The sequence below is a fragment of the Medicago sativa genome, chromosome 1, assembly GCF_051527215.1.
Source record: "Medicago sativa cultivar Bolivia chromosome 1, Bolivia_mono, whole genome shotgun sequence".
NCBI classification, from domain to species: Eukaryota; Viridiplantae; Streptophyta; class Magnoliopsida; order Fabales; family Fabaceae; genus Medicago; species Medicago sativa.
Window position 1 is genome coordinate 12,438,363 of NC_140749.1, and position 12,705 is coordinate 12,451,067.

Below are 12,705 nucleotides of genomic sequence, written 5' to 3' on the forward strand. Positions count from 1 at the left end.
GAACCCCTACCACCACAAAAAAAAGTCAAATTGGATAAAAAAGTTTTTCACTTATTACTGTTTTTTTTTTTTCCTTTTCAAATTAAACAGTGTTTACTCACTATAATACTATTCATGAAAGAAGAAGAAAAACGGTACTGTAATAGTTCATCCATTTAATTATCTTCAACGGCTATATAATAATTCAGCCATAATATAACCTCCGACAATTCTAAAAACATCCAACGGTAACAAAAGCAATTAGAAAATTGGACCGTTGAGGAGGAATAATTGTTGCTTCCTTCAGCTTATAAAGAGCAAAAATCTCCACTGTCCTATCATATCTCATCAATTCCTTATTCATCTATATTACATATTGTTTGCTTCCTTTAGCTTATTCCTTATTCATTCATCCATTTTATTAGATGGAATGTGAAAGAGAGTGATGATTCTATAAAGAAACACAACCATCAAGCCAGAGCCAAGAGGTATTTTTTTATTATTATTTTTTAATTATCTTACATATTGTTGATGGGATTTTCATCGTGTGGCTATTTCTTCTATCTTTATATCAAAATTTTGCCCTTCAAATTTAGATTATGGCTGGACCTGAGATTACTTGTTCCTTCAATCAATTATGCAGGACTTGAGATTATATTTATTACACCTTTATTAGGATTTATTTAGTAAAATATTTTTTACTTTTGAGGATCATGTGGATAGTTCCACTGTCAAGGATTTTGTCGAGTGACTCCTATGTAAGATACTCAATTAAGTTGTTGTTCCGAGTTACATAGTTGACTAAGTTATGTTTAAAATTTTGAATTGAAGCTTAACATTAGGCATGATTATATCTAGAATACATAAGAAATGATTACAAAAATCATCTTGTTTGAATTGAAGTCTCTATCAAAACCAAAGGCAATAATCCAAGTTAAGATCAGTAATGGTAAAACATCATTAATGTTATGTGACATTTTCGTACTTCTTCATGCTTGACAATACTGGTAAGGAATAAAAAAATAATGGCAAGTAAAGTGATGAATACAAGAAAATATTTAGCCATTTTGAAAATTAAATGTGGATAAATATTTTGAGAATGATGTGAAAATTATAAATGAAGGTGGAGTATTTATAGAATGAATTTCATAAAGTATATGTTACTGTTACCGTTGAGTTATAATTGAATAATGTTAATTTCACTGTTCATGACCGTTGAGAAAAGGGGAAAAAATATTTTAAGTGTGTTAAATATTTTTTTTCATTTCTCAACGGTAATGAACAGTGAAATTAACATTATTTTTCCTTATCCTCAATGGTAACAATAACAGACACTTTATAAAATTCACTCTATAAATACTCCACCTTCGTTCATAATTTTCACATCATTCTCAAAATATTTATCAATTTTTTTAAAATGGTTAAATGCTTTCTTGTATTCATCACTTTACTTGTTTTGTTTCCTATAGGTATTATCAAGCATGAAGAATTAGGAAAAGGTCACATGACATTAATATATTTAGAGTTTTACTAATACTAGTTTTAGCTTGGATTATTGACATTTGTTTTGATAGAGACTCCGATTAAAATATGGTCATGGTTTTTGTAATAGTTGATATTGAATAAAATGATATATTTTTTTTCGTCATAGTTTATACATTAAATGTTGATCATGTTCTTATGTATTCTATATATATAATCATGTCACATGTTAAGCATCAATTTCAATTTTTAAACATAACTAGGAACAACGGCATAACTTGGAACAACAACTCACTTAATTAAGTATATTGCATGTGAGAGACAATTCAGGAAAGTCAATAGTCGACCTAGAGAAATTGGCAATGAAAAGGTAAGAGTAAATTGGATAATCAAGCACCACCATGATGAGGGATAACAAACAGAGTACTCATATGCAAAAGATCCTAATATATTGTGTAACAAACTTAATGCACGATTTGGACATCAGAGGAAACTATTACTGCACTAATTGATGGATCACTCGAAAAAATTAAGGTTCCAAGATTATAAAAAGGTTGCTGCATAACTCTGTCATTCTCCAAATAATAGCACAATTAGAATTATATGGCATAGTTGCAACCGAAGGAAAAAAGTTGGAAAAAAACATTCACAACTTTTCATGCATCTCATGTATTGTTGCGACAACAATATAGACGTAGGGGATTTACTGAGTACTCTGATTTAGTTGCAGCCCTTCCAGGTGCAAAACACAATAAGAGCTCCTCATAAAAAAAACCACCAGTTACATCCCATGAGTACAATAACATATTATTAAATAAATGCCACAACGTAGGGGATTTACTGAGTACTCTGATTTAGTTGCAGCCCTTCCAGGTGCAAAACACAATAAGAGCTCCTCATAAAAAAACCACCAGTTACATCCCATGAGTACAATAACATATTATTAAATAAATGCCACAACATTTAATCAAGGATGTGGTGGGGTGTGATGGTAATGATGGTCCTAAAAAGCATGGTGGTCATGCTCGATTTAATGGTCGTGATTGAGGCGGAAATCTCAGTCGAAACCACTTTCGCGGTCAAGGTCGTGGACGAGGTTATGTGAGTAATTATAGGTCACTCAAATATGACCAAACTAATAATAATTGTCAAGATAAGGGTAAAATATCCAAGAAGGTCTCTCAAGGAATCGAGATGATTTCTGCTATAGATGTGGAAAGAAAGGACATTGGTCTAAGGCATGTAGGACACCATAACATTTGTGTAAAAGATACAAAACATCTGTAGAGGGAAAGAAAAAGGAAGTAAATTTTAATGAAATTGAACCTGTAAATGATACTACTTACCTTGAGGCTACTGATTTCATTGAATGAGCAAACAAAATGAATATGCATTAAGTGATTACTTAAGAATATGTACATACTTATGAATATGTATGTTGTGTGACTTGTGAGATGTATTATTGTGTGGTGTGTAATGTGCAATGTTTCTATTATCTATATGAAATAATAATGTTGAATATGTTGTGTTGATTTACTCTCTCATTAATATTATTTTTATTTTTATTTTAAGAAGGTTAATCCCACCTAGATGATTTGTTTTCTTCTCTATAACCTAATTACCAAAAACAACATTTATTAATGATGGGTGAGCAACCACGTTAGTTTCTCTCTTGAAAAACTCAACATGAGAGTTGTTATAACTAAACTAGTGATTGACATTTCCTAATGATAAAACCAAATTCAGAAACATTACTATTATTATTTATTGGAGGAATTAGTTACAATCTTAGAATCAAGGTGTTTGGTCCAGCAAATTCCAAGCTCTTTGGTCCAGCAAATTGCAGTGAGTACTGTCTTCGCCTCGCCAACCAGCACAGAAAGGATAGGCTCCAACCAAGTTGTTCTTGCTCCAACAAACAATCCCATTTCATCTCTAATACATATGTCTATCCTGACTTTATTCGAATGTGATGAAAAAGATGCATCCATATTGTACTTCAAGAGACCATGCAGAGGGCTTGTCCACTTGATGTTATTGTGCTCAACACTCACCAAGTCATTTCTTCTACTACCTCCGGAGGCTGCCATCAACTCTTCTAATAACAACTTGGTTGGACATTAACATTAAAAATGCCTTTATTTTAACAAAGTGGTTAGACTCATATTGTTAACGACCTTTAATTAAGAACAATCTAGTTTAAGAGAACCTGATTTTAAATCTTTACTAAAACAATTATTGATCATATTTTATTTACCTCCTAATAAAACTCGAATTTATAAAATCTCTTTCCCTTAAAAATTGGATGGTTAAGACCAAAAAAACAAAACTTGTCTTCTTTTTTCTTTCAATATCCCACTTTAGATTTCGCTTTAAGCCTCACGAAAGTTGGATCGACATTGTATCGACCAAAGACAACTTTCAGTCAAGATTAAACAAATTTTTTAACAATTCGTTTGTCAATGACATTTCAATTTGTGCTAGCCTAGTGTGCACAAACTAAATGTAGCAAAGGATCTTTAAGAAGCATATTCTTATTCATGGATCTCCTCCATTTTTACAATTTGATTGATGAATTAGCCACCACGAGAATTGGGTGCTAAATGTTAGGTATAACTTGAGGGGCTGTGTTCAACTAAAGTAAAACCTTTTAAAATCGGAAATGTACCAAAACCTACAATGTAATGTAAATTAAGATAAATTAAAATGGATGATTTTGTGGGTTGTCTCTTCCTTTTGGGGCACTAGGAACACAGTGGATGCAGTTGGACATAATGTATCCACTTATTGCAAAGGATTGTTGGCAATCCACTTCTTATGGCACCCCACTACGTACCTTTGGTTGATTGGACAACTCAAATCACTTTAAATTTTCATTGAATAATGTATATTTGATCTGTCTTATGTTTCTTTTGTTTTTACTCAAATATATTTGATGATAAAAAGATGTTATGTGAAAGTTATGCAAATGGAGTGACAAATATAAGCATGCTTTTTCTTAACCTTTAGCAAGGCTTTGGAAATTTTATATGGATTCTATGGGACATTGTCCTCCTCAGCCATTATGCACATTCCACTATCCTTTTGTCAAAGATTCATTTGTCAGAAAATGACACAAAATGCAATCACATTTCTTTTTAAAAAAATTATATAAACAATCACATTCCTTATAAAATGAAACATGTTGGATTTTTATATCACTTCATGAATGCAGCAAGTTTATCATTATAAACTATAACCATGGATCCTTGTCAATCTTTTTTTCCTCTTAAACTTTTTTAGGGTTTTCCTTTGACCAACTTTTTTAAAAGTAGGAGTTGAGTTACGAATAAATAATGGATGTCTTTGTTTTTTCTTTACTTAAATAATAATTGAGCCTTTGATAATAAAACAAAATTGCCTTGTCGGTATTAAAAGAAAGTTTTCTTCCAAAATAAAGAGAGAAAATTTTCTAAATTCCAATATTTGTGTTTGAGTGCATTATGATTATTATTGTATTAGTTTTTTTTTTTTTTTTTTTGCGTTGGTAGGGTGGTCCTAAACTGATATAAAAGTTATGCTTAAATACATTTTGAGCAATGCTATGGTCACTCCCTCAAACACTCTCCACCAAACACTCTCCAGGTGTATGGTGCCACGTTTCTACTTAGTTATCTCTTTACTTTGTTTACCGGCAATAAAGAATGAAATGTTTTTATTACTATTTTATTTTTATTTTTTATTATTGGCATCTCAAAAGCCATCTTTGTTTCGTCCATCTCTGCAAACGAGCCGCTGCTGCATATACAAGTCTCAATATTTTTTTCGTGTATGGAGAAAAGATCACACAACTGCCATGTCCAAATCTTCAATTATTAATTGTGTAAAGCATTCAATCTGATTTTCTATTGAAATACTAGCTAATATTCAAACGTTGCATAAAAAAAACATTGCATCACTCCTAATTTTCTGGGTTGCAGTGGTGGGAGGATGAGATCTACAATGGTGATCAGTCGGACTCCGCTGCACACAAGAATCTGACCACAACAGTGGAAAAATATGTTCACTTGGATTCCAGTCCAAATAGCAAATAACCATTAGAGGTTTCAACTTCATCTGAAAACAACCACCGCCGGTGAGGACAACCAGAGATCGGTGAGGACAAGAACAACGGCGGTGAGAGAGGAGAGTACGGCGAGGAGGAACGGTCGTCTATGGAGCAGTTGAGAAAGGCGACGGTGCGGTCACTAAAGAATAGGAAGAACAGACAGCGAGGAAGACGACGGGGGAGTTGGATTCTCAAGAACAATTAAGTGTAAAAAAAAAAAAAAATTAATAAAATAAAATAAAAAATTGTGTTTGAAAAATATCTCTACCTGCTAAGCCGGTTAGTAAGTAAAAATTGAAAAGGAGGGACAAGTGGAACCATACACCAAGAGAGTGTGCAAAAGAGAGTGTATGAGCAAGTGTTCCTAGCATTCCCCATACATTTTTGTCCAAACTTATATAAAGATGAAACGTAATGCACTACAAAAAACGCGCCTAGATTGCGGCGGTTTTTGAGCTATTTTGCGGGGGTTTTTAACCTCCGCGGATTGTTTTGCGGGATTTTTGAAAACCCCCGCTTATACTAATCCCACAAATTATCTGCGGGGGTTTTTAGTGACCGCTGGTATTCTGATCTAAAACCGCCGCAATATTTGTGTTTTGTTTTGTGGGGGTTTTTAACCTCCTTACATACAATGACAAATTATTATTTTTTTTGCTTGTTTTGTGGGAGTTTTTAACCTCCTTTGATACCAAGGTACTATAAAATACATATTCTTTGTTACATAATTTTTGATACAAAGTGACCGCTTGTTTTGTATTCATAAAATATACTAATACAAATCAACATTCATTTCAGTAAAAATAAAGTAAGAGTATCATAAAATGTACTAATAAAACTCAACATTCATTTCAGTAAAATTATAATATGAGTATCATAAAATGTACTAATACAACTCAACATTCATAATAAGCCAAAATAAAATTTTATACTAAATAAAATAAAACATTCCTCAGCATTAGATGATCATTCTCTCGCAATCTTGCATCCATGGGTGCTAATTAGGCTCAGTTGCAACATCAGTTACCAAAAAACATCAGGACTTAATCTCTACCACTCCTACATAAAAAATCAGAAAATTATCATAAACAAATGAAGGGGAAAAAGTAGAAAAAGTAATAAACTCTAAAAACCATGGCAATCATTATGTATGGAACTCAACTGCAACTAGCAGGTTTTGAACAAAACCCATTGACCAACAAAACATAGTCAAAATTCACACCCCTAGAAACAGAACAACAAAACTCAGTCCAAATTAACAAGCTCAAGGAAAGGAAAAAAAACACAATACTAACAGCTACATAACCATCACAACAGTTGAGCAAAAAAAAACATGAACTAATGTCTGCAAAATCAGACCCGTAAACAGCAAAATAAAACTTCAACCAGAGAAAATAAACCTGCACAAAATTAGAAGAAATGGAGCAGACCAATACAACAAACTACGACAGAAATCTGAACCCAAAAAACCATAACTTCATTGTTATATTTTGCAGAAAAATTGTTTTAGTGAAGTTGTGCACCTCCGTCTTCTAAGTTTGACATCGTACAAACTATGAGAATTGAATAGCCACTATCCAAGCTTTAACCCGTCTAAATTACCAAAACTATCAAATAATAATCTATGTGGCAGGGGGCATTGAGCATTTGTTATTCCATATTTTGGACTCAGATTTACATATAACTACAAGCATGCTAATTGATACTTCAAATTTAACTCAATTAAGAGACCACAAAGAGAAATAGTATTGCCCATTACAGGATTAGAGGAAAAAAAATATAATGTTTGATTAGTGCTTACCTTTCATACTCATAACCAATATCCAACAATTTATCCTTACTAACGAAAGTCCACGAACAGGGTTCTGAATGTGTGACACGTCTATACGAGATCCTTAAGAACATCCATAAAAATGACTTCCTTTGATTTGATTTATACAGGTCCTACTGTACTGATGAGATACCTGATCATAATCATAAAATTAACATCTCATAAGCAACAAGTCATGCTGTCAAGAGTCATCACATGGAGAAGAACAATGAAAAATGCAAAGCAAAAGAAAAAAGAGCACATGCAAATTCTTTTCATACTACAAATTTTTGCTTCAGTTAGTCTAAAAAAACTACAACCAGCAAATGGGAAATCATAAAAAATTAACATAAATTTGTAATAAAATAAGAACTATGCATATTGCTGCTATTCCCAAGACTACAACGAAGTTTACAAGTTAACAAAAACCACAACCATAAACATGTTCAACTAAAAAGTAAAATCTTGAATGAATTCATAATGAATCCAATTGCTAAAGATTGAATTCAAACAGTAAAAACAAATAAAATATAAACAGACAAAAATAGCTACTAAATCGAGATCAAAGATCACTCTCAACATGGATTGCAACACATATTAAGAAAAATGTGATGTTTGCGAAATAAAAATGACTGAGAGTCCTAAATTGAATTGCATAAATCAATTATTTCTAAAATCAGGCAAGAACATTTAAGTTGCTTTCTTTCCCATTAGGAAAAGACATTCAATAATGAAGTAAAGAAAAAAATAATTCTATCAAAGTAAGGTAATACCAACAGAAGTATCAATAACAACGTCTAAAATTCCCAAGATTCTTCCACCAAATCCTTCAAATCTCAAAACCTTACCAAATCTGCAACAAATCATAGCAGCAAAATCAACAACAAGCATAAAGATTATTTCTTTCGAAGAAAAAAGCATAAAGTTTAGTAAAACTTGGAAGTATTTTGAATTCATTGAGTTGAGCTTTCGAATCAAAGATGTCAGGAAGAGATACAGTTGGATCTGAAACAAAAACAACAACAGAAGAAGCATAAATGAACGAAATATGATCTAGGGTTCAAACTTTGAAGTGAGAACCCTAAAACGACGGATTAGTTGATAGAGTGAAGAATATAACCTTATAATGAAGAAAATGAAGCTCAAATTTCACCAATCTTGAATTTTAGGTTCGATGAAGACCGATTTAGCTTTCAAAGAAACGATTGAAGGAAGTTTTGCGAAGTGCGGCGACAAAAATCTCATAGGCGGTTAAGGTGTGAGATCTGAATCGAACTGCGAAGGTTGGGATTATTTTGGAAGCGATGATGATGATGAAGAGTTGAGTCATGAGAGAGAGAGACCTAATTTTATTTTGTTTAAGATGGGTGAAACGAAAAAGGGGGAAAACGAAAGTAGAGAGCGCCCACTCAATTTTGTATAACTGTGGGGTTTTTTCCTGCCAATTTACGGGGGTTTTAGAACCCCTTGAGTTTAACTAAAATTTTTAACACTCCGCTCACAAATACCAAAATTTACCTCAATTTGTGGGAGTTTCGAGAAACCTCCACCAAAAAACTCCCGCAAACCAGCGCATTTTTTGTAGTGATGGTACATATATAAATGAAGGTGAGATGTGCGATTGCATTATCTGGAATACTTGCATAATTTATAAACATTATACATCGTATTACTTACTTTATCTCATCATCATAACCAAAGATTGAAAAATTATGCAATTATTTGTATTATGTGTCTTTTTCCAGTGATGGTAATAGAAATTGAAACAGAAAAGATAAAATTGCTAGACTAAACTCAAATTTATTTTTTAAAACAACAAAATAAATTAAAAGAATAATTAGTTTCTTTTACAAAATTAATTTTTAACTTAAATATATCTTAGTTATACAATATTTTCATCAAAATCCAAAAAACAAACAAAAATTAGGCTAAATTATATATTTGGTCTCTCGTTTTATTTTGTTGTTTGATTTTGATCTCATAATTATTTTTTATTACTTTTTAATCCTTTGACCGTTCTTCTTATTCTGTTAGTCAAGTTAGTCAAGTTGGATCTAGTTGTGTCCGCGTCCGAGAGAGAATCCAAGAAAATTAAGCATTGATCCATCTGACAAACTCACCTCCACATAAGAGATGTATCTAGTTGTGTCCGCGTCCGATAGAGAATCCAAATAAAATTAAGCATTGATCCATCCGACAAACTCACCTCCACATAAGAGATGTTGGTGTTGAACTTACATTGTTTGACAAGAGAAGAAAGTTTAACGGATTATGTAAAAGCCCGCTCAATCCCCCCATTTGAATCATATAATTAAGAGAAATTGGTAGAGCATGCATGCATCCCTCACTCTCTTGAATTGGAGAAAAATTTGCACCAATATTAATCCAATCTCTCTCCCCATGCACATAACCATTTATTGCGTGAAACTTAATTTAACAACAAACATCTTTTGGAACTCATTCATTAATTATATCCTCGTCCACTCGATAAAACAAATAAGCCATCCTCACCATAGGCTTACCATGTTGTTCTTGATGAGATACATTGTTGGCATAGGCCACCTAACAAACCATGGTTCCCAATACAACTCCTTATTGTGACCTATACAACTAAGTGTGACATGCACAACCTGCTCCTTCTAATCTCTTATTTGAAACCCTAGAAGTCGTCTTACATTAATATTTGAATAACCTTGTGTTATATAAAATTTTATGGTAAACATCTTGATATCCCAAACGTGAGAAAACCTAGCAAACCTAAAACTACACCCCCCCCCCCCCCCCCCCCCCCCCCCCCCCCCCCCCCCCCCCCCCCGCATTCCTTTACGTTGGAAAAATGACTTTTTGGAAGTTCCATATTTTTTGAAGACTTCGTACATCTCATTGGCCCCAAAATTGGCAGTGCATACTAAGAAAAACTATGTAACCATGTCACATGTGTCTCATGCACTTTTTTTTTGTCTCATGCACTTCTTTAGGCTCCCTTCATCGGTGATGATTATATTTGAAGCACATGTATATCTTTTAGCCGGAATTCCAACCTTAGACTTATTCGATGCGATAAAAAATAACTTGATTAAATAATGATGTTTTAAAACCTTAAATGGTAAACCTAATAGAGAAATTAAAATCCCTATAACTTCATAACTATATTTTCTTAAAGAATACCCTATATCCGGTTGTGTAGCTATAGCTATACACACCACTAACGTGAATTTGTTACGGATTAAATGCATCTTAGTTAGTTTATTGAGACGTAAACCTAAGAATGAAGAGTATATAGTTTGTTTAATAGGTTTGTCGTTAGTACAAAAGATGTTGAAGAAACGTAACTCTTAGTTGCTTGTAACCGCAAAACGGAGGCGTTAGTGTTTATAAAAAAACGTTGTTGCTTTCAAATTCACACAATGGAATCGTGTGTGTTGGTGTCAACCTTGTCACAATCAAAATCTTCTTATCTATGTGACGTCAAATGCGCCTTGTCAGAATCTCACTTTCCCTCCATTTTCCTAACCAAACTTTTTCAGTTTTCCACATCACTATCACACCCTTGCTTTATTTTAACTTAATTTTTGGTATTAACCCTCAATTTTCAAAAGAAATAGTTCGGAGTTCAATTAGGGTTTGGTATCATGATGAATATGTCAGAATTACGATGATTCATTGTGATTTAGCAGAAGCTATACATGTAGCTTTTAAAAAATCATGATAGATCATCGAGATTCTAACATATTAATTGTCATACCAAATAAACACTCAATTATAAATAAATTGCGGTTAATTCAAATTTTTCAAGCTCGAATCTCAACTTAATTATCTCAAATGATCTGTTCATAACCAAAATTTACTAACCATTTAAAATTAGGGTTAAATATGTGTTTGGTCCCTATAAATATGTCAACTTTTCGTTTTAGTCCCTCTAAAATTGTTCTTCAACTTTTAGTCCCTATAAAATTTTCAATCACTACTTTTGGTCCCTATTTTCAATTTAATTTTTGTATTTTTTAATGAAATTGTGCAGAAATGTGTAAAATATTCTTAAAATAATTCCTAAAAAAAATTAGGATTTTTTTTTAACAAAACACAAATTAAATATGAATTTTTAACCGTAAAAAATATAAAAATTTATATTACATTCATGTTTTGTTAAAAAATTCTAAATTTTTTTGGGAGTGATTCTTATAATATTTTGAATTTTTCTGGAAAATTTTATTAAAAAATATGAATTCTACATATGAGTTTACTTTAAAAGAGGGACCAAAAATGAAGATTGAAAATTATATAGGGACTAAAAGTTGAAGGAAAATTTTAGAGGGACTAAAACGAAAAGTTGACATATTTATAGGGACCAAAAACATATTTAACTCTTAAAATTAACCACAATTGGTTGTCTATAACCTTGTTTTGTCACTTACATTTTCTATACAATAGAGATTAATCTTTTGAGTTAATTGTTTTACTCAAATAATCGTTATAGTTCACAAGATACTTTTTATATACACTAATCCAAGATGAAACCACTGATTTGGTGAAAAACAACGTGACAAAGGTGATAAATAACTAATCACGACTATATTTGTGATTCATTTGTGATGGCAAGTCTCGCGAGATTCATCATTTCCGGGAAAAAATTAAACTTATTTCAATTGAGAAGTTTGCATAGTTTAGATATGATATAGCTATAAGTGTTACAAGTGCTCACAAGAATTATTCGAATACAAATAAAACATATAACAATAAAAAAAAAAAATTAAATAGAGACACATCATTGTGAGTAAGTTATGATATAATTAACCATGAATTTTTAAACTAGTATATGACTAATGAAGATATTATAATTTATTTCTTCAATTCCATATAATTTTCTATTGCAATTTGTTATGCCTAGAGGAGCCTGACTTGACCGGGTAGATTAGCAATATTTTGACTATTAGTAAATTTTGGATGTCTATTGGAGAATTTTGAAATATATCTACAACTAAACAAAAGGATAAAGATATTTACTATATCTATGTAATAGACTTATATGCGTATTATTACCAACTACCATTTTTTCTTAAAATGTTGAAATAATATTGGCAACAATAAAGAAGGCTTAAAGTTGAACTATATTGGAGGAAAAAGCATGTGACAAAAAGATGGGAAATATTTTCCACTCTCACATAGAAAATCATTGAAAAGTTTTGTAATTTAGCCAAAAAGTAAGGGTGGTTTTTTTTATTCTCAACCTTGATTATTAGGACAAGGATTCAAATTAAGTCCACATTCATCTTTCATTGATGTGAACACATATACATCGCCGTTGGTATTTGCCATATATATATAGTAGAGAAGTGTGACATACATT

General features: G+C 31.9%; 2 long non-coding RNA genes across 2 annotated transcripts; one reads left to right on the forward strand and one right to left on the reverse strand.

Annotated features, from left to right (window-relative positions):
* The first annotated feature begins 204 nt into the window (after positions 1–204).
* On the forward strand, positions 205–2,993 carry LOC146952747 (uncharacterized). The gene is made up of 2 exons (XR_015007432.1): positions 205–467; positions 1,449–2,993. It is a non-coding gene; the product is annotated as an uncharacterized LOC146952747 (long non-coding RNA).
* A 3,380-nt stretch (positions 2,994–6,373) lies between these two features.
* Positions 6,374–8,922, reverse strand: LOC146952748 (uncharacterized). Its single transcript, XR_015007435.1, has 5 exons — positions 8,479–8,922; positions 8,295–8,363; positions 8,132–8,211; positions 7,350–7,512; positions 6,374–6,607 (listed from the first exon to the last, which is right to left on the reverse strand). It is a non-coding gene; the product is annotated as an uncharacterized LOC146952748 (long non-coding RNA).
* Between the last annotated feature and the right edge of the window lie 3,783 nt (positions 8,923–12,705).